This window comes from Lampris incognitus, chromosome 1 (assembly GCF_029633865.1).
Source record: "Lampris incognitus isolate fLamInc1 chromosome 1, fLamInc1.hap2, whole genome shotgun sequence".
NCBI lineage: Eukaryota > Metazoa > Chordata > Actinopteri > Lampriformes > Lampridae > Lampris > Lampris incognitus.
The window spans coordinates 13,658,934-13,682,699 of NC_079211.1; the positions used below are offsets into that span (position 1 = coordinate 13,658,934).

The following is a 23,766-nucleotide window of genomic DNA, read 5'->3' on the forward strand; positions in this document are numbered from 1 at the left end:
GGGATTTTCACACACAACCATCTCTAGGGTTTACAGAGAATGGTCCGAAAAAGAGAAAATATCCAGTGAGCGGCAGTTCTGTGGGCGAAAATGCCTTGTTGATGCCAGAGGTCAGAGGAGAATGGCCAGACTGGTTCGAGCTGATAGAAAGGCAACAGTAACTCAAATAACCACTCATTACAACCGAGGTATGCAGAAGAGCATCTCTGAACGCACAACACGTCGAACCTTGAGGCAGATGGGCTACAGCAGCAGAAGACCACACCGGGTGCCACTCCTGTCAGCTAAGAACAGGAAACTGAGGCTACAATTCGCACAGGCTCACCAAAATTGGACAATAGAAGATTGGAAAAACGTTGCCTGGTCTGATGAGTCTCGATTTCTGCTGCGACATTCGGATGGTAGGGTCAGAATTTGGCGTCAACAACATGAAAGCATGGATCCATCCTGCCTTGTATCAACAGTTCAGGCTGCTGGTGGTGGTGTAATGGTGTGGGGGATATTTTCTTGGCACACTTTGGGCCCCTTAGTACCAATTGAGCATCGTGTCAACGCCACAGCCTACCTGAGTATTGTTGCTGACCATGTCCATCCCTTTATGACCACAGTGTTCCCATCTTCTGATGGCTACTTCCAGCAGGATAACGCGCCATGTCAGAAAGCTCGAATCATCTCAGACTGGTTTCTTGAACATGACAATGAGTTCACTGTACTCAAATGGCCTCCACAGTCACCAGATCTCAATCCAATAGAGCACCTTTGGGATGTGGTGGACCGGGAGATTCGCATCATGGATGTGCAGCCGACAAATCTGCAGCAACTGCGTGATGCTATCATGTCAATATGGACCAAACTCTCTGAGGAATGTTTCCAGTACCTTGTTGAATCTATGCCACGAAGGATTAAGGCAGTTCTGAAGGCAAAAGGGGGTCCAACCCGGTACTAGCAAGGTGTACCTAATAAAGTGGCCAGTGAGTGTACTTGGACTGGTTTTCATCGAGGAACGATTGGAGGCGTGGTTAAGCAGCGTTTATAAGAGGACGTCACTGTGAGGTGCCGGTGCGTCCCCTGGAGTTAGTTAATGGCGGCTGTTTGCATATACACCCCAGGATACGCCATCAACCCAGACTGAACTGACCTACCAAGACGGAGGCTGCTGCTTACGGGAGCTGAGACCCATATGGCTGAGGCCTTGTTGGAGAGACCTGCTAACCGCTAGCCTGCTGCCTTGGTAAGCTAGCCCACCTCCCGGCTATTTTTCAGTCTTGGAAATTGGTCCTTCTTTCCGTTTCTTCCCTCGTTTTTCATCTTTTCTACACACTTCGGGTTAGGACTAGTATCGCGTGCTTAACCCATAACCCCTAGACCCGACTAGTCTGTAACACCAATGGGGCCAAAATTTATGTAAAGACTGACACCAGAACAGAGCAAGTCCAGTTAAACACCACAGTAAATACATTAGTCTAGAATTACAGCAAAAGTCAAAATTTCATCCTACTGTAATGCTTATTAAGGCTTTTTTTATCTGCCAAAGAAAGAGTGTTTTTAGATTCCGGTTGTCCAGTGTTTCAGACATATATCAATTAATAATAATAATAATAAAAAAGAAACAAATTAAATTAGTTTGTGCTTCATTGATCTCAGATGTCTTGATGTATTGCTCGATAACCCAGGTAAGAAAATCAAAGAAGGTTGAATCAGTTCATCTGGATACAATGTTTACTGACACATATGGTTCATCATTCATCTAAGTGGCCTCCTCAGTCTAAACTGACTGCAGGTATCACTACTCGCCCATATTTGCATATGAAAGTGATCGTTGGTTTGGGTCGTTATGCAGCTGTATTGTTTATGAGGGTGGTGATACCTGCAGTCAGTTGAGGCCGAAGAGGTCACTTAGGATGAGTGATGAAACATTTCTCTCAATAAACATTGTGTCCAGATGAACTGATTCAACCTTCTTTGATTTAATTGAAGGTTATGGCAAATAAATAAATAAATAAATAAATAAATAGTGGATTTACGGATGCTCATCTCCTCTCCATTACATTACCTGTGAATCCATTTTGATCAGAAAGACAGCAGGTGGATTTCCTGAATTGTTTTTTTTTTTTAAATCTCAGTTAAACTCGGGACAGGACACCCAGGGGACAGATGGCTGCTGGGGCTGCTCTTAGCTCTCATAAACTGATGGATTATGACAGGTAGTTTCTCACAGGTGGTCTTGTGTGCACAGAGACACCGTTAGTAGGAAGGAAATCAATACTGGATCCGAAACATGAAACCACTGTTGCATCGCTGAAGAGAAACCTTCTGGATGAGACTTACCCCCCCCCCCATTAGGTAAAACTTTGATTCCTGGATTCTTTTGGCTAAGAATACCATTAAAACTTACAACTTTGTTTTCACTCACTCACTCACACACACACACAACAGATTCCTATCAGCAGGAGAATACTGACTAAGCCGCTATCAGTAGGCCATATAGTTAGAAAAAGCCAGTAACACAAGTGACAGCCCTATTCACTTTGCATTCAACAGCAACTTAGCCCCTCTCCTAATGTTCCTATTCCCCTGTCTATGTGCTGACAGACCTGCACCTACAGTTACACATCCATTGTGTAGCTACACACCTGTGTAGACACCTATACATGCATACACATGCACACGGACTAATGCCTTCATCCAGAAGACACCCACGTGTTTCGGAGAACAGCGTGGAGCCTCGGTGAACACTGACGGTAGAATAAAGCTGCATCTGAAGAGGATTTGGATTCAGAGCCGTTAACTCTGTTCAAATTAAACCATTTGTTTCCCAGAGGAGATAACAATAATACTTCTATTCTTCTCTTGTGTGTTGCTGATAATTGCGAGGGGTGGTGTTGGTGTTAGTAGGGGGTTCGGGAGGTTGAGGTGGGTCAGTGGAGGCGCAGGAGGTGGCCTACGCGGTGTCCTCTGTTCGATTATTCAAGCGTTGGCTTTATTGTATGGGAAGGCTTCTGCTGGGGTCTCCAACAACGAGCACTTGCACACATCTCAGAGCAGTGTGTACTGAAGAAATGTGTATTTATATACGAGTTTGTAGTGTGAGAGAGACAGTTTGTGGGTGTGTGTGTGTGTGTTGCGCGTGTGTGGGACAGTGGGCAATGCAATGTTAATGCACGTCAACATGCGTCAGCAGAAAATTAGAAGTGATATACGGCTTTGTCATCTAAAAGCATGTCATCAAAAAATAAATGAATAAATTATTATTGGATAAAAAATACACGCAATTTCAAAAATTCTTCAACTTTTGACCTCTTCTTTCCTTAGTCTCCACACACACACACACACACACACACACACACACACACACACACACACACACACACACACACACACACACACACACACCATTAAAAAGGGGTGACATACACACTTGTCTATACTTGCAAAAGGATGAGACAGGTGATAGCCCTGGGAGAACATGGACAAAAATCAAGAGATGGGCTTACACAACACAACACAACACAACACACACACACACACACACACACACACACACACACACACACACACACACACACACACACACACACACAGAGTCAGGAGGGGGGCCGTGGTTGGGGGACACGGAGACTGTCAGACATGGAGAAAGCTGAGGGACAATGGAGGTAGTGACAGGTCCCTGTGTCAAGAGACATGAGTCACCAACCTGTCCACTCCTCAGCTTTCCTGAGGCGCACACACACACACACACACACACACACAATGAGCAGACAGACAGGGGGGGGGGAGGATTAATCCTACTGTTAAAGACAGGGTCCACTGCGGGCGTAAGATGGGGGAACAACGGATGCGGGCGAGGCAGAAAGAGTGCTACGGTGCAGCTTCGTACATCAATCTGCAGCTCTGGAGTGGAGTGAATGTACTAGCAACTTACCATTTACTGTCAGAACTACCCAGGAGCCACTGATCTTTAAGGCTGGTACTATGCTGGGACACGTCCTCTCATACGGACCTGGTCCATGAAACCCATCTGCTCACTGGTGTAGGATCATCTCGTTCATCGCTCGTAAAGTATGCTATGTGAAAGCTTCAAAAGTACGATTTATTTAAATTTCCCCCCTTTTTCCTCCCCAATTGTATATGGTCAATTACCCCACTCTTCCGAGCCGTCCCGGTCGCTGCTCCACCCCCTCTGCCGATCCGGGGAGGGCTGCAGACTACAACATTGCCTCCTCCGGTACATGTGGAGTCGCCAGCCGCTTCTTTTCACCTGACAGTGAGGAGTTTCGCCAGGGGGCGTAGCGCGTTGGAGGATCACGCTATTCCCCCCAGTCCCCCCCCCCCGAACAGGAACCCCAACCGACCAGAGGAGGCGCTAGTGCAGCGACCAGGACACATTCCCACATCTGGTTTCCCACCTGCAGACATGGCCAATTGTCTCTGTAGGGACGCCCGACCAAGCCGGAGGTAACACGGGGATTCGATCCGGCGATCCCCGTGTTGGTAGGCAACGAAATAGAACGCCACGCTATCTGGACGTCCTAAGTATGATTTTAAAGTTTGAGTTGAATTGTACGCTGTCCCATGCGTGACATTTTTTTCCTTACTTAGTCTAGCGCAGGGAAAACAGACCACAAAAGAAAACAAGTCTGGGATCTATTTTCTTCTTCATGAATTTTGTATGGTCATATATTGACGGCTTTCCCCCACATGAAAAAACTGTTGTGTTTTAGATTTGTCAGATGAATTAAAAGAGATGTGTAGTGAACTAAAAGGAACGTGTGCTTCTTGAGAGGAAAAGCCTAAATTATTCCCAACAGCCTCCAGCCACGTCCCACCGGCATCCACACCGGGTCAATGCTGCTCCCTTAGTGCTGAGGAAAGACTTATCCATTAAGGCGTGCTATTCTGCATCCCGGGAATCAGGTACACGTATATAACTTGACAGCTTAAAGGGGTCCTGACATCAGGCATACAGCGAGACAGCCCTGGGTTGTTGAGGTAAACTAGGCAGACCTGGATGCTTTGACAAAATGAATGTGTTTAAAATTAATGTTTCATTTTTTTTCGCCCTCGTCTAGCTAGCATAGCTAATGTACAGAGGTAACGGGTCAACTGTGAAAGTGTTTGTAGCCACGTGTCTCCATACGTGAATAGAAATGGCAAAAGGTTTTGAATACAGGATGGATACGGGAATATAAATTTAGCTCTTGGAAGTGACCCTGTCTCCATTACCGTCTCTATTTCATTTGGCTCCAGCATGAGAAGGCAAAGAGACACCTTTTTCCACCCAAAAACCACGATCAATTCTCGTCAAAAAGGTCTCAAATACAACCAGTGAAGGGTTAACTAATGTAGGCGGGACCAACCCGGGGGTAGATGAACTAGCAGAGTCCTCGACCGGCTCTGAAAGGCTGTTTACAAATGAGCCGCAATCTGATTGGACGAAACCTCCAGCGAGCCTGTCTGAGTGAATATAGGTCACTTCCCCATTGAGGTTAATGGTGTAAAATACAACAGCAGTTTGTTTCCCACTTCATAAAAGACCTTACATGAGGGGAATGAGGCTTTCTGAGCACAATTTAACTTACGTAAATGGTTAGTGTCGATATTAAACACGATGAGTGTGTATTAAAATGAATTAAAGAGGACACTACATGTTCTGTTCGTGTTTTCAACAGCTGCTATCGCTAAAGTCACCAGTCAAAGGGAAATTTCGCCAGTTTTAAACCTCAGGTCCATGTAGTAATGTTAGGGTTGATGTCAATGTTGTCTGCATCCCGGTAGCACGCTACAGCAACCTGGATTACATCCGCCACCAGTGACGTCAGCGGAGAACCTCAGCTCTGTTGGCAGCATAATGTCGATTTCTCTGTCAAAATGATTTGCCTTGAAGCGGTTCGTAGTTTCAAAAGACAGACCACTGGCACTTACTGGACATGCAGATTATTAGTGGCAAATATAGTTGTAGTTCCGACCATAAATGATACCGATGGCGGCAGCGAGCCAATGGCCGAATTGCAGTGGCATTATACCCACGACCTGCCGGGATCGCCGCCCTCGGCATCATTTATGGTCGTTAAACCGAAACATGGGGATAGCAGGAGTCTTTCCCTCTCTAAATACTTTAAATTCTATTTAACATGGCGTAATGTAGAAAATGATCGTTCAAACAAATCTATGTTCCACAACGACCAAAGTTACGCCCACCTTCAGTCATTAGAGGCCATCTCAACAGCTCTGAAGAGCCTGCTATGATGCATTATGACTACATGCTCAGTTTGAAATACAAGATCAACTTCGGATATAACTTGTGGAACTAGTACTGTAGCAATCTCGCCAATAAACACGAACGTCCGCAGATTGCATAAAGTTTGCCCACAGCGCCCCCAGCTGCATAGCTGCTGTGGATGCATTGCCACTGCTTTATTACTGCACAGTGTTAAACCACAGATAAATCATTAGTCTACAGCTATGCAGTGTCGACTAGGGGTTTGTTTGAGGGGGGGGATTTTCCCCCCTTTTTTCTCCCCAATTTTCCTTGGGTAATTACCCCAGTCTTCCAAGCCGTCCCGGTCGCTGCTCCACCCCCTCTGCCGATCCGGGGAAGGGCTGCAGACTACCACATGCCTCCTCCGATACACGTGGAGTCACCAGCTGCTTCTTTTCACCTGACAGTGAGGAGTTTCGCCAGGGTGATGTAGCACGTGGGAGGATCACGCTATTCTCCCCAGTACCCCCTCCCCCCTGAACAGGCGCCCCAACCGACCAGAGGAGGCGCTAGTGCAGTGACCAGGACACGTACCCACATCTGGCTTCCCACCCGCAGACACGGCTGTGTCTGTCGGGACGCCTGACCAAGTTGGAGGTAATACGGGGATTCGAACCGGCGATCTCTGTGTTGGTAGGCAACGGAATGGACTGCCACGCCACCCGGACGCCCAAACTGTGTAGTCTTCTATGTATAGCATGGTGAGAGTCCTCTTTGGAGACATTTTCTTTTGACTCAGGCTTTCATGCCAATATCTGACATCAATATTTGCATTTATTTATGCATTATTCATTCATTTAAGCCGTCAAAGAGGAGGCATCAAATCTATTAACTCATTTAACATCCACCCATCCATCCATCAATCTATCGATCCACCAATCCGTAAACTATTCCATCCGTCCAACCAACCGTTCAACAAAGCAATTATCCATCCACGGTGCCAGCTACCCATGGCATGTAAAAAGCCGTGCCAAAAAAAAAAACCAACAATCATCCATCCAACTATCTTTTTATTTCAGTAAATCCCCTTTTTCATTTTTCTGGCTTGTCACTGTGTTGTATCACTCCCTGCGATTATAATTCCGTGTGTGGTCTAGCCGAGCGGGACGTCCTTGACATGCCTGATCGATTCCCAAGCGAAATGAGACCATTGACTTTTCCTTCTAATGAGAGAGGAGGTCACCGACTTGAAAAGCACTGTAGCTGTTTTACAACTGTATCCTGACACACACACACACACACACACACACACACACACACACACACACACACACACACACACACACACACACACATACTGTTATTGCAGACTAACTGAAGCCATTACAAAGTTTATAGAAAGGTTATTTGCATCAGCGAAGAGCAAGAGATCCTTTCCACCGAGCACATCTGACATTTGGACCGTTTGGTTTGTCTCTAAAACGGGTGTAGAGTTTGAATGGGTTGAATGGCTTGCGTCGGTACCAATATCGCCGCTTTGATCAACCGGCAGACGGAGATAAACACGGGTTCGGCTGCGAGTTGTAAACACAAGTCTCAACATTTCATGAATACACAAAACAAAACAAAAAATCATTATTTATGCAGATATAATTACAAAATCATACACGTGACTCTGACAATAACTTGTGCTGCGGTGATTAAACTCCTAGTCGTGGCAGACGATGTCAGCTGGTGAAATGAGTATATGAGTAAAAACAGCAAAAAAGGAAAACTATCCATCCATCCATCCATCATCCAAGCCGCTCATCCCTATCGGGGTCACGGGGATGCTGGAGCCTATCCCAGTAGTCACTGAGCGGCAGGCGGGGAGACACCCTGGACAGGCCGCCAGTCCATCACAGGGCCGACACACACACACATTCACACCTAGGGGCAATTTAGCACGGCCCATTCACCTGACCTACATGTCTTTGGACTGTGGGAGGAGACCGGAGCACCCAGAGGAAACCCACGCAGACACGGGAAGAACACTCAAACTCCACACAGAGGACGACCCGGGACAACCCCTAAGGCTGGACAAGCCCGGGGCTCGAACCCAGGACCTTCTTGCTGTGACACGACTGCTCTAACAACTGCGCCACCGTGCCGCCAAGGGAAAACTAGTAATTTTATTTTCTAGGTGACGTGCCTCGATGTGATCTGACTTTTAAATGAAACTCGGTGGGTCGATTCTCCACGTCAAAGTACCCAGAGTAAGTGTGTGTGGCCAAACTCAAGATATGAAAAAAATTAGACATGGGAGAGAGATTTCACAGCGGGGTTATATGAGTAGAATGACTAATTGCTTACAATTATCTTCTTTTCCCTCAGTCTGATCTTCATTCAACACATTTCACATTCAGACGACACGCTGATGGAAGATCCCCCAGATGTCATTAACTTTATATTAAACATAATAGCAGTGAATGGATAAACTGACAGCGGGCCCTCTTCTGAGTAGCATGCTAATAAGCTGAAATTCATCTGCTATTTACCACAGTGAGACTAGCGTGTTATTGGATGAGTGCTGATGGCCCACTGTGTAATGGTGTGTGGTGTGCCATTAATGTCTGTAAGTGTGTAACGGGAGGCTGTGAGTATGCGGTGATGTTGGTGCATTGCCTGTGTCTATATGCATGCATGTGTGCATGCTGCGTTTGTGCGCATGTGTGCAAAAACATGCATGCAAACGTGCACGTGGAGGCGGTGGCTGGAAATTGAACATGCTCATAGCCGTGCTTTGAAATTAGCACATCCAGCCCAGCTTGTGTGCATGGGCTTGTGTGGATGCGTCTTCATCGGTGATGCATATCATTGCAGACCATCGGACCATAAATTTTCAGCATCCCTCAGGGGGCCATCCAAACCTTCTGGCCCAGTTAATGGACCTTGTCTTTCAGGCTTGCCCCTACTGTTGAGCGAGATTAGCAACGGTATTAGGGCTGAAAGCCGGCAACATGTGGGGTGTTTACTTCCAATTATCCCAAATGACACTCAACTTTGCGTTGTGTCACATTTTGTCGACTAAGCTGCACTTAATAGCTTGGCACGAGTCAACCTTTCTATTCATGTAGAAACTGATTCGGGCCATGCAATAGAGTACATATAATGGAACAATAGAATACAATGGGGGGGATTAGTGAGCGAGAGGCAGCCTGTGGAAAGAGAGGAAGGGTAAGGCAGTGAGACTGGGAAGACGAGAAAAGACAGGCAGAGAAAAGTGGTTGGGGGTGATTTACAGAGAGTAGCAGCAAAGGCCAGATGGGATGAGTTACGAAGAGAAAGGGTTGATGAAAAAGAGTAAAATACAGCAGGAGTGAGATATGGAGAGGCAGAAGAGAGAAAGACAGAGCGAGTGATGGAGTGAGAGATAACAGAGGGATGAATGAAGGCAAAGGGTGAAAGGTAGAGTTGGGGAAAGGGCGGAGGGGAGGGGAGGTGAGCAGGGAGATTAGGAGGGGTAATCCTTGCAGGTCTAAAAACAGAGCTTTTAAAATTTGGATTAATACCCTTGTATTGTCCCCGTGCTGCGAGTCTTTTCGGTCTACACGTACACACTTATGAAGGGAACCATTTTGGTGAGGCAACTTTAATATCTCACCACCCAAATGATAACAAAAAGGGGGGGGGGTCCCTATATATAGTGGCACGGTGGCGCAGTGGTTAGCGTGGTCGCCTCACAGCAAAAAGGTCCTGGATTCAAGCCCCAGGGTAGTCCAACCTTGTGGGTCGTCCCGGGTCGTCCTCTGTGTTGAGTTTGCATGTTCTCCCTGTGTCTGCGTGGGTTTCCTCCAACAGTCATAAGACATGTAGGTCAGGTGAATCAGTGGCCATACTAAATTGTCGCTAGGTGTGAATGTGTGTGTGTGTGTGTGTGTGTGTGTGTGTGTGTGTGTGTGTGTGTGTGTGTGTGTGTCAGCCCTGTGATGGTCTGGTGGCCTGTCCATGGTGTCTCCCTGCCTGCCGCCCAATGACTGCTGGGATAGACTCCAGCATCCCCGCGACCCTTAGTAGGAATAAGCGGTTTGGATAATGGATGAATGAATGAATGAATGTACTATATATGTATGTATATATGTATGTATGTAGGTAGGTAGGTATGTATGTATGTATGTATGTATGTATGTATATATATATACACACACACACACACACACACACACACACACACACACACAAACACATATATAGGTGTGAATGTGTGTGTATTATATACACATACACATACATACACATATACATACTATATAGAAGGATTTGGGGGGGTATCCCCCCCATATATATATATAGGGTTTTTTTTCTCGGAAACCATCAATGATGTTGATAAAAGTGCTCAACAAACGAGGAGCAGAATATTAAGATAGATGTAGGAAAAAAAAACGTTTAATACATTGCAGTACAAGCTTGTTTGGTGCGTCATGAACTCATCAGCTGCCAGTGTGGTTAGGTTTAACCACACTGGCAGCCGATGATTGCTTATGGCATGAAACAGGCTTGTACTGTCCATTAAAGACTTCCCTTGAATGGCCGGATTATATTGTTCTTTATGCACTTCCCTACTGTTGAGTGTTTCATTTAACGAAGTTACATACCTTTAAACTATCTAGTACATAGCTATGGTAATGGATTATTCTTTATGTACCCCTGTTGTCTCCTCTTTTGACTGCACCTGACCATCTAATTCCTCCTCCAACACGTCTTTGGCTTTCTCCTCCGTCTCTGGTCTGATCGCACAACTCTCAGTCACACATTCAACCACACTGCAATTAGCTGCTGCAGCGAGAAACAACTGGCCTACATTTCCAATTGACTTGAGAGAGATTCGCATAGAGGCGTGAAGAGCGGAGGAGAGCAGACGGCAAAAACCTGACCTGAATCCCCTCACACACACGCACGCACACACACACACACACACACACACACACACACACACACACACACACACACACACACACACACACACACACACACACACACACCACTTGCTGGGCCTCATTTCGAAAGACATCGACTTTGACTTCATCTTTACACATCTCTGGTAATCATCTGTGCCTGTGAGGAGAGATACGTTTCATGAAAACCGGAAAAACTTGTAAATTATTTATTTCACTTTGGCTCGGACTGGACCAGGAGCGTAGAACCTCTTAAAACGAGTGCTTTAATGGACGGCCCATTGTGTGAGACAGGCCCGTGCATGTGTGCCAATCAATGCCAATCCTGCAAATATACAGTAAAAAGATAAATGGACAGCTTTACAAGCTCACAACCATGGATCAGTTTATATGGTCGTTTTGCGAGATGAAATAAATTGATCTGTTGCTATTCGGTACAGACTTGGCCTAAGACTTATTCTAAGGCTTTATTAAAATTCAGCATTCATCTTCCTGATTCTTCCAAATTTCTTTACTTTCCTTCTTGATCTCTCGGCAATACGCTGCAGGCTGTTATTACTATTATTATCATCATTATTATTATTATCATTCATTTATTCATCATCATCAGCTGCTTCTCCGGGGTCGGGTTGCGGTGGCAGCAAGCTAAGTAGGGCACTCCAGACGTCCCCATCCCCAGCAACACCCTCCAGCTCCTCCTGGGGGATCCCAAGGCGTTCCCAGGCCAGATTGGACATGTAGTCCCTCCAGCGAGTTCTGGGTCTACCCCGGGGTCTCCTCCCAGTTGGCCGTGCCCGGTAAACCTCCAAAGGAAGGCGCCCAGGAGGCATCCTAATCAGATGCCCGAACCACCTCAACTGGCTCCTTCTGACGCGAAGGAGCAGCGGCTCTACTCCGAGCTCCCTCCGGATGTCCGAGCTCCTCACCCTATCTCTAAGGCTGAGCCCAGACACCTTATGGAGGAAACTCATTTCAGCTGCTTGTATCCGCGATCTAAACCTTTCGGTCACTACCCAAAGCTGATGACCAGAGGTGAGGGTTGGAACAAAGACTGACTGGTAAATTGAGAGCTTTGCTTTCTGGCTCAGCTCCTTCTTCAACAGTCCAGTACAACATCCACATTACTGCTGATGCTGCATCATTATGATTATCTTTATCATCATTATTATTATTATCATTTTTAGTAGTAGTAGTAGTAGTGTAGTAATATTGAGGAAAGCCCCTTTTGCTACTTAAATATATGGGAGACGCTGAATTTCCAGTATTATTAAATAAGCCCCCTTACCTCCCCTTGCCAAAGTCTCCTTGGTTAGTGTGTTCGACTGTATATTTCATCTTCTTGCTATGACCCTGAAAATGCTCTGTTTTTTGGGGGGGAGATTATGGAGAAAATACAACAGGATACGGAAATATAAGAGGGATTAGACCCACATTAGAAATGTGATTGTGTCAACGAATGTGATGTCCCAGTGCCGTTTAAACCCTCGGTGACTGCTGTTTCCTGGCTCTGGAGGATTGACATTGCAGGACTGTCACATCCAACCTTATTAAACACCGATTTGACAACAGAATGTGATGGAATGACTCAGGGGAAAACGTGAGTAGAAAAACAGAATCAAAACGACTTAATCTGCTCTTAAATGGTCAGAAACATGGCAGCAGCTCTGTGGGGCTGAGGAGCTTCATGACCCCAATATTTTTTGCCACGCCTACCCCCCAAAATGAGAAGAAACCCACTTTATTTTGTCATTGTAAATTACATCTGCATTTAACCCATCCTATTGTATAGGAGCAGCGGGCAGCTGCGGCGCCCGGGGACAAACTCCAGTTCTTCTTCCCATTGCCTTGCTCAGGGGCACAGACTGGCGTATTAACCCTGACATGCATGTCTTTTTGATGGTGGGAGGAAACCGGAGCATCCGGAGGAAACCCACACAGACACAAGGAGAACATGCAAACTCCACACAGAAAGAAGCTGGGATGGCCTGGGGTTCGAACCCAGGACCTTCTTACTGTGAGGCAATAGTGATAACCACTGGTTCACCATGCCACCGAATTGTAAAAGAGTTGTAGAATTGTAAAAAAAAAAAAAAAACTACGGGGGAAAAAACATATAAAATCTAAAAACAAAAATAACCAAACCAAAAACACATGAATAGCTGAATAGTACCTGTTAATAACTGGAATGAGCTTGGTTGTGTTGCCAACCATCAAATGAAAGAAACTAAAGATATGAGTAGCGATTTTATCTTAGTGACTTTACCAAATACATAACTTTAACAATTTACACCTCCCGGGATTGCCAATTAAAAAAAAAAAAGTCAGACTGCTGGCTTTAAATAGTGTAGCTTGTGTGCAATAAATATTGGTAATGTTCAGAGCTATATATTTTGTCATAGGGAGGAATAGAAAACCCCCTGAAACATCAGACAAGATGGTCGAGTGTTTCGGTGTGTGGAAAGATCATCTATACGTCTATTTGTCAAGAAGAACAGAAGACAAATACCTTCTATAGATGATTTCTCATTGCTATAAGCTCTATATGATCAGGAGAGGTTGGGTGATGGACAGAAGGAAGAACTGTAAAAAAGCCTCTTACCTGTTGTAAAGGAGAATATCTGGAGTCCAGATCTGGTCTGAAGGGAAGCGAAGGTTTTGGACGCCGGGGAAGTGCTCCGGGTTCCAACTCAGATAAACATCTGTCCAGTACTGAGAGGAGACAGGAAGAGTTTGAGCTATAAAGTGATAACTAAAGGACAGTTAAATGAGTGATATGATGCTACAGTATTGCATCAACAGTCTTGTGAGGATAACAATTCTCGTATTCTGATAACATCCTAATTGATTAATGTTAAAGGGAACAATCACGATTTTCAACATCTGCAGTCCTCTGTGTGTCTCTAAAATGCTGCCGTGACTGTCGGACAATCCATGAATATGTAAACTTACTTCCTGGTTTGTGTATATGCTGCATTCTATAGAAAAATACAAATATGAACACCACACATGGCTTTATATGGCATTGTCGTTTGCATTTTCTTAAACAGCTATATGTAGCATTGATATTCCCATTTCCTTATACAATGCAGCCTATCGGAAAACCAGGAAGTGAATCTTTGTATTCACAGCTTGTCCGCCAGTGATGTCAGTGGCGGACACAGTTTCGGCAGTGTTTCAGAGACACACAGAGCATTGCTCATTATTACGGCTGTTAATGGAATTTTATCCCTAAAATATATACACCGATCAGCCAAATCATTAAAACCACCTGCCTAAGATTGTGTAGGTCCTCCTCGTGCCACCAAAACAGCTCTGACCCGTCGAGGCATGGACTCCACAAGACCTCTGAAGGTGTCCTCTGGTATCTGGCACCAAGACGTTAGCAGCAGATCCTTTAAATCCTTTAAATTGCGAGGTGGGGCTTTCATGGATTAGACTTGTTTTTCGAGTACATCCCACAGATGCTTGATCGGACTGAGATCTGGGATATTTGGAGGCCAAGGCAACACCTTGAACTCTTTGTCATGTTCCTCAAACTATTCCAGAACAATTTCTGCAGTGTAGCAGGGCGAATTATCCTGCTGAAAGAGGCCACTGCCATCAGGGAATACTGTTGCCATGAAGGGGTGTGCCTGGTCTGCAACAATGTTTAGGTAGGAGGTACATGTCAAAGTAACACCCACATGGACGCCAGGACCCAAGGTTTCCCAGTAGAACATTGCTCAGAGCATCACACTGCCTCCGCCAGCTTGCCTTCTTTCCATAGTGCACCCTGGTGCCATCTCTTCCCCTGGTAAATGATGCACACACAACCCGGCTATCCACATGATGTAAAAGAAAATGTGATTCATCAGACCAGGCCACCTTCTTCCATTGCTCCATAGTCCAGTTCTGATGCTCTTGTGCCCACTGTAGGTGCTTTCAGTGGTGGACAGGGGTCATCATGGGCACTCTGATGGGTCTGCAGCTACGCTGCCCCATACCCAACAAATAGTGATGCACTGTGTGTTCTGACGCCTGTCTATTGTACCTTTTTCAGCATTTTGAGCTACAGTAGCTCTTTCGTGGGATCGGACCAGACGGGCTAGCCTTCACTCCCCACATGCATCCATGAGTCTTGGGCGCCCATGACTCTGTTGCCTTGGACCACTTCTTGGTAGGTACTTATCACTGCCTATGGGAACACCCCACAAGACCTGCCATTTTGGAGATGCTCTGACCCAGTCGTCTAGCCATCACAATTTGGCCCTTGTCAAAGCCCCTCAGATCCTTATACTTGCCCATTTTTCCTGCTTCCAACAAAACTTCAAGAACTGACTGTTCACTTGCTGCCCAATATATCCCACCCCTTGACAGCTGCCATTGTGTTGAGATAATCAATGTAATTCACTTACCTGCCCATGGTTATAATGTTTCGGCTGATATGGAGATATGTTAAAAATGGTGAGTGTTTCCCTTTAACATGCCTCTAACTAATGCTCCCTCAATTTCTACTGGACAAGGTGTGTGTTTCTGACAAGCTGTTGCATAGCTAGTTCCAGCATTAAACACAAATCTTAACGCACACACACTCATATGTGAAACAATGTGAAACAGGAAACCGAAGATGGAAAACGATTGCAGGGCTGCTTAGATCCACTGTGTGATGGATGAATAAACCGTCGACTACAGTCACAAGGACATATGGTGAGACGGAAACTATAATGTAGGTAATGTGAGCCAGTAATAAGAACTTAGCAGGGAAATGAGTGTCATCAGATAAAGACAGAGACTCACACCATGAAAATACAATAACATCAAAATCCCAAAGTGACGCTGGTAATTTGAGAGCCCGAGTCATCGCGTCTTATAACTGAATGACAAGGGCAGATCGAATGTGAAAAAGATTCAAAGCACATTAAAAAAATCTTTCTCCAACTACATTACTTACAAACTGCAGCCAGGCGTTGGTCATCAGGACTTGGTTCTTCTCATCCTGAGGAAAGAGACAGAGGGGAGAAGGTGTAGAAAAGAAAAAAGAAAGTGGACATTCTTTACGTTTGTGTAAGGAGCTGAGGACAACCAGACATAATCCATATTTAATGCATTAAGCAAGGGGTTTATCGTCGGCGAGTCAGTGCTGCAGCTTTGCATAGCCGAGGCAATGTGAACCAGAGGGAAAGCTGTCTTTTATGCAACCAAGTAGCTACAGCTTTGTTCAGTGGAGTTTAGCAGAACCATTTCTTAATGCTACGACTTCCCTTAAAACCAGAGCTGGGAACACACTAGATGAATGAAAGGCAGATTGTAACCCCGATCTGACCGCGGTGACTAATTTTCAATTTTCAAGATTGCTGAGAGTCTGCATCAGTCGCAAAACGGAAGAGGTCACCACAGACATTCAGGACCTTCACCCAGTCGGACCTGTCACCATTATATCACACGTTTGGTTTTTACGACTCAAATCAGGGCAAGACTTAATATGCACTGTAGTGTGAGCTGGTCAACGACAACGAATGTTAAGTGTGTGCACCTCAGCGTCCGGTGGCGTGGCGGTCTATTCCATTGCCAACCAACATGGGGGTCGCTGGTTCGAATCCCTGTATTACCTCTGGCTTGGTCGGGTGTCCCTACAGACACAATTTGCCGTGTCTGCGGGTGGGAAGCGAGATGTGGGTACGTGTCCTGGTCGCTGCACTAGCGCCTCCTCTGGTCGGTCGGAGGGCCTGTTCAGGGGTGAGGGGGAACTGGAGGGGAATAGCGGGATCCTCCCATGTGCTATGTCCCCCTGGCGAAACTCCTCATTGTCAGGTAAAAAGAAGCGGCTGGCGACTCCACGTGTCGCAGGAGACATGTGGTAGTCTGCAGCCCTCCCCGGATCGGCAGAGAGGGTGGAGCAGCGACCGGGATGGCTCGGAAGAGTGGGGCAATTGGCCAAGTACAATTGGGGAAAAAACGGGGAAAAAAATGTGCATGCCTCTGAAATGGGAAAGAATAGAAATCTGCAAATTTCAGTCATTAAGTGTGCAGTCGGGGCCTTGTCCTTTCATAGTCTGATATGATGACAAAAGCCATGTGGTCTGTCCAGGGTTCGACTCAAACGAGGCCTGTGGATTTCAGCTGTGTTTGTCCAAAGAAAAATATCTCACTGTTTCTGACGAACACAAAGGAAATGAAGACATGATATGAATCAGGATTATGAGGTAAACCTAGCCGTTTTCTAGATCGATTCTCTTTGCTCGAGCCCTTTGAGCAACTTATCGTTGTGCAATATGACAGTCGGGCGCATGTGGATCTCTATTTCCGGTGTCGATTTGGCAGATAGCACTGCATGATTACTTTCAAGCATAACTAATACTTGCAAAATTTGAATTATCCCATAAGGATCTTGTGGGGTTATTCACAGTGTAGCACAGTATCTGATCTCCTGTGCTACAGACTGCACAGCAGATTTACTGTGCAATCCGTATCCGGAAAAACATAAGTACAACCCGACCATTATTTTAATTCAGTGACCATGCATCTTTTAGTCTTAATTAGCCTGTTAAGGGTTAAGTTGAGGGTAAACTGCAAAAGATACAGCTTATTAGCCAAACAAAATGCAAAATAGCCGGGGTAGGGCAGGCGAAGACAAACCCCTCTGAGAAATGTTTCGCTCTTCGAATGTTATAGTTTTTTTTAAATATGTAAATTAATAATTTTAACTACAAACAAACTACTTTAATGTCGTGATTAATCATCCTTTGGGATTTCTTTTCCAATCTGGACGCCACATCTAGAAAAGATCTCAGTCCTGATGTCCACATCTGAACGTCTGCATGGCGCTCTTCATTTCAATGTGAGATGAGCATTCCTGCAAGCATCAGGACTTCAGCTTCTAGAAGGGAGGGGTTTGTCAAATCAGTAACGTTTGTCTGATTTCTGAGAGGGGGAAAAAGGCCCGGCAGAGATGAATGGTGGTCTAAAAAAGATCAAAGAGGCTTCCCTTCCTTGGCACACCGCATCGCTTAATCCACTTTTCTCTTTCTCCGGGTTGCTTTTGCTTTTTTTCTCTGAGACTGTAAATGTGAGCACATACTACCGACTGCACACCATGTACTCCCTCAAGTCCAGCCACTCAGACTGCGGCTGTGAAAGACTTCACGGGGTGAAGACGGGCTGCATGACTGCTGGAGTGTGTGTGTGTGTGTGTTTATTTCCTCCCCCCCTTTTTCTCCCCAATTGTACTTGGCCAATTACCCTACTCTTCTGAGCCGTTCCAGTCGCTGCTCTCTGCTGATCCTGGGGAGGGCTGCAGACTACCACATGCCTCCTCCGATACATGTGGAGTCGCCAGCCGCTTCTTTTCCTCCGACAGTGAGGAGTTATGCCAGAGGGACGTAGCACGTGGGAGGATCACGCTATACTCCCCTAGTTCCCCCTCCCCTCTAAACAGGCGCCTCGACTGACCAGAGCAGGCGCTAGTGCAGTTACCAGGACACATACCCACATCCGGCTTCCCACCCACAGACACGGCCAATTGTGTCTGTAGGGATGCCGGACCGAGCCAGAGGTAATATGGGGATTCGAATCGGCGATCCCCGTGTTGGTAGGCAACGGAATAGACCGCTACGCTACCCAGATACCCATGTGTGTGTGTGTGTGTGTGTGTGTGTGTGTGTGTGTGTGTGTGTGTGTGTGTGTGTGTGTGTTAATGTGCACAGAATTGTTGGCAGTTAAAATTCCCCAAAATGAAAATATTGACTCTCATCATGGGTAAGAAATTAAGACAGTGACATTTTGCAGAGGGACGCATACACACCACACCTGTAAAGCGCACAACACCGATATGTCATCCTTCTACTGGGAATAAAATATTGGTTGCGAGACTTCCTGCTATCAAACAGAAACAAGGTATCGTCGTGAACATTTTGATTTCCACACTCCTCTTAATCATGTGCAACTGTTCATCTCTTTATCTGCAAATGTCTTTTTTACTAATTACTGTGCATGAGGACTATTGAGTCCCATGGGTGACAGGGCCAAATTAACAGAGAAATATTTGCATATAATTGGCAGATAGATATACAGAATTTTTAATATGCCCACTGAAGGGCAATGTGGATCAAAACTAAAGAATGAAATCAAACCGTTATCCCTGATTTCTTCTTATCTATCTTTTGTTGTATTCTCCGGACAGTTCTCTGTTACTCTGCTATGAAGCAGCCTAAATTAGGATGCTGATATCAGGAAGGGGAAAAAAACAACGTGATCTGTTTAAAAAAAAATAAATGAAGTGGATCAGCTGGAGACAAACCCTCAATGGAAATAAGTAGACAATAAAGTACATTTAATATTTCAACTGACAAATTTCAGTTGCCTCAAAACAACAGTTTAACACCACACTGTGAGGTTTTGTTTTTTTGTTGCTAATATCTGAACATCTAAAGGCGAGTTGTATATTTTAGAACATATTCAGTGTCGAAAGGTAATATATAATTTGAATCACATTTGCAGCCTCTTTTTTGGGGGGGGGGGTTCCTTTTACCGTCTTCTTCCATCTTAGGGACAGAGCTTATTTCCAAAGCCTAAATGGTCAACGAGCAAATATACCGAGCTATGATCTGAACTCACCAGGTTAAAAGAATCATTTCACATAAAACGTCCTTTTTTTGTTTGTTATTAATGATCCAGATTATGATGACGAACTCTCATCATATGTTGTAATTATGTAGTAATTATTTTTTATAAAGCAATATAATCATATAATCCACTTCAGGCCATGGTATATGGAAATGATATAGCTTAGATGCTACGTGCCCAGTGTGCTAACATCAATCACTCTTGTTCTAGCACTTTATCTCTTTCTCCCAGCTCTTTTACACAATCTGTGTGTGTGTGTGTGTGTGTGTGTGTGTGTGTGTGTGTGTGTGTGTGTGTGTGTTTGCGAATCACTGAACATGCACCATTCCCTCGCAGTGAAAGGATCTGAGACAGTCTCAGGCTTAGCCACCCACTTTTTGGTTTTTTTTTCATATTGCAGGTTTTACCACGCATGCTGATTATGGAGCTGCCAGGGAAGAAGAAAAGAGGGAGGCCATAGAGGGGGGTTTATGGATGTGGTGAGGGAGGAGTGGCTGTTACAGCTAGAAAAGCGCTATATAAACTGCAACTTGATTGATTGATTGATTGATTGATTGACATGCATGTGGCTGGTGTGACAAAGGAAGATTTAGAGTACAGGAGGAGATGGAAACGGATGATCCGCTGTGGCAACCCCTAACGGGATTAGCCAGACGTAGTAGTAGGTTTCACCACGCATTTGTAAACTATTAAAGGTGGTGAGTTTAAAAAAAATTCAAGGATTGAACAGATCATTTCAGAAAGTGATTACGTTCAGTTCGTTCACCCAAAAGATTAATTCTTTTGAATGAATTGTGCATGAACGACGCAACACTACTCACCGAGCAAGCTTGCTGGCTAGCTAGCTAATTAGCTATGGCCATACAGAAGTTTTTCATGAGGAGTCAACCTCAGTCGCCATCCACAGAAAGTGGTCCATCAGCATCAGTCAGTGAACCGCGGACAGAAGTTGTTTCAGGTTTGTGAATCTGCAGCTGTAACACTTAGCTAGTAGCATTGAGTTGGTGAGGTGGCTAGCCTAATACGGATTGCTGGCTACCTCACCAGTTTACTCCTAGTTTGCATGGCGGAGGATGACGGAAATGGTTGGAGTCGGATATCGAAATTTAAAATGGAAAGGCCACGAGAAGGTTAGAAAATAAAAAGAAATGGAAGACCACACCAAATTACTCAAGTGATTCTAGTCAGTCATTGCGAACAGATGAGATGTGTCTTGTTGGCATGAGACAGGGGAAGGGGAAAACTTGGGGGAAAACTTGGAGGTGTACAATTGATGAGAATAACTGGAAGTGGGATGGTTTTCACTGATTGTATCTCAAAGTGTCAAAGATAGAGCCCTTAAGATTGATGTATTTAAAGATTGATGTGTGTCTTGCTTCCCACTCAGACTGAGGGCAAAGAAGAAGGGAGTGATAAGTGGCTTGCCACTGGTCAATAAAGGTTGAATCTTTTCGGGATGTTGCAGGTGTGTGTGAGGCAAGAAGAATGACTAGATTCTGAGAAGGGGGGAGGGGAATAAATGTAGCTAGTAATATAATACATGAGTAGCTCTCCCTAAAGAAAGCTAATAAAAATCTAATATAACTTGAGCAAATGATTCTTTCAGAGCATTGAAGACCACGTTTACTTGGCAATGTTGGGGATCCTTGATTTGCAATTAGAGCACCCCAGATTATTAGGGCATGGATTCAAATGTAGCACATTTGTCAGCTAAACATTCGTCCTATGAACTCTACTCTATCATAAATAGGTTTCATGATTAGTAATGATGTTTACGCCAAATTCCTACCCTACCTATGTTGTGTAACTTAAAAATAGCAACATCAGACAACGTTTGCCTCTTTTTAGGAGACAGGAGTGAAAATTAGTCATCCTCCCCATTAGTTGCGTTATGTTTTCAGAAAGATGAAGACAGTTGGAGAACAATTAGATACAACACAGGATGTAAGCTCCAAGGGATCATTTTTTTCCTGGGCAATTATATTTTTTTCCAAATGATGTACAGATTTTTAGGCTATTATCTGAAACGGCTTGAAAAATAGTGCATAGAGCTGCTGTAAATGGGTAAGAAAAATATCCCCCGGGGGAGCATGCCCCCGGGCTCAGGCCCCAGGCTAAGCCCTGATTGTTTACAACATCTGGCTCCGCCCCTGGAGTATGTGTGCGTGCGAACGTGTATGTGTGTATGTGTTTGCAACGACGCAGATGTGTAGGCTCCTTAATGTTAATATAAGTGTTTCAAACTATCCCTTGATCTGACATAGAAGCAAAAAAGCACTCATCAGCCAACACTGTTTACTTAAAGGCTGATGAATTAATCAACAGAAAGCAGTCTGTGCTCCTCTGACAGTTCCTCCAGAACAGTTAAACTGCCAGCTGCTACGCTAACCTGCTAGCATACACTGGTTACCCAGACACTGCAGTTTGCTACGGTGTCACAATCTAACTCACTCATTATTTCCCCCCCTTGTTCTCCCAACTGTACTTGGCCAATTACCCTATTTTTCCAAGCCATTCCAGTCGCTGTTCCACCCCCTCTGCCGATCGGGGAGGGCTGCAGACTACCACATGCCTCCTCCGATACATGTGGAGTCACCAGCCGCTTCTTTTCACCTGACAGTGAGGAGTTTCACCAGGGGGGACGTAGCACGTGGGAGGGTCATGCTATTCCCCCCGTTCCCCCTCCCCCCTGAACAGGCGCCTTGACCGACCAGAGGAGGCGCTAGTGCAGCGACCAGGACTTGTACCCACATCCGGCTTCCCACCCACAGACACGGCCAGCTGTGTCTGTAGGGATGCCTGACCAAGCTGGAGGTAACACAGGGATTCGAACCGGCGACGCCCGTGTTGGTAGGCAGAGGAATAGACCGCTACGCTACCCGGATGCCCTAGAAACTCACTCACTCTTCCCAGTAAAATCAAGAGTCAGACAGTTATTTCTACTTGTATTTTCTAAGTGAACAGTCTAACTAGTCCTGCTGCTCAGTCAGAAGGAAAAGTCTACAGATGCTGACTTTGATTACATGGAAGAACCAGCTGTGTTTGTGTGCGATGACCCTAACTAAGTTTGGCAACTGGATTTTCATTCCATTTTATCTTAATTAGACCGAATCCAGCAAACAAGCTGTTGTCTGGCTGTCTAGTAGCTGGAGGTAAGTAACAGCTTGGGAAAATGCTGTGATCTTAGCCAAGAGATGTATGATTGTTTTGGGGGAGGGGGGGGTCTTGAATGTTGAGATTGTATTAACCTTTTTGTTTTCAGTAAGCTTCATTCAGGGCAAGGGGGGCTTCGATGCTTTTTTTTATTCATCTTCAAGTGGCTGGATGGATTCAGAAAGTCAGACCTACAACCAGAAGGCTGATGATTAACGGACAGGTCTCTTTCCATCCGCCATTTGGACGGCAACATTTCTGCTGATATTGTACCTGCTGCTGGTAGTGTGGGTAGTGCCCGAGGGCTGCCATAAAAAGAAAGAAACTGTACAACCCAAAACACTCATCTGCATGTAAATGGCTGTATGCATGCATGTGTGTGTGTGTGTGCGTACATCACTTGTAAATATGTGGAAAACAAAACGTTAAGATTACTGCCTTTTGCAGTAGAACTGGGCGATACTGACAAAATCAGACATTGTAAGATTTTATTTTTGACTGCATACACCGATATTGACAATGTGATGATATTTTGGGGATGAATATTGGTGCTTTCATGAGATATTTACACACAAGGCACTGTTGAGAAATTATCATTAGTAATCTGGATATGATGACCAATCAGGTAGAGACAGTCATTGTTCATTTCACTCATAAAAAGTTGAATGAATTCAGAAAATTGTCTCACCTTACGAATAATAAAGACTTTAAGACCAGGGAACGACAACATTTAAGTTCTATCATGATATTACATGAACTAAAATCCATCCATCCATTATCCAAACCGCTTATCCTGCTCTCAGGGTCGCGGGGATGCTGCAGCCTATCCCACTAGTCATTGGGCGGCAGGCAGGGAGACACCCTAGACAGGCCACCAGT

General features: G+C 45.2%; 1 pseudogene; it reads right to left on the reverse strand.

The window, feature by feature from the left end:
* LOC130123036 (neuronal acetylcholine receptor subunit alpha-7-like) overlaps positions 1 to 23,766 on the reverse strand; it is a 64,087-nt pseudogene that overhangs the window by 20,601 nt on the left and 19,720 nt on the right.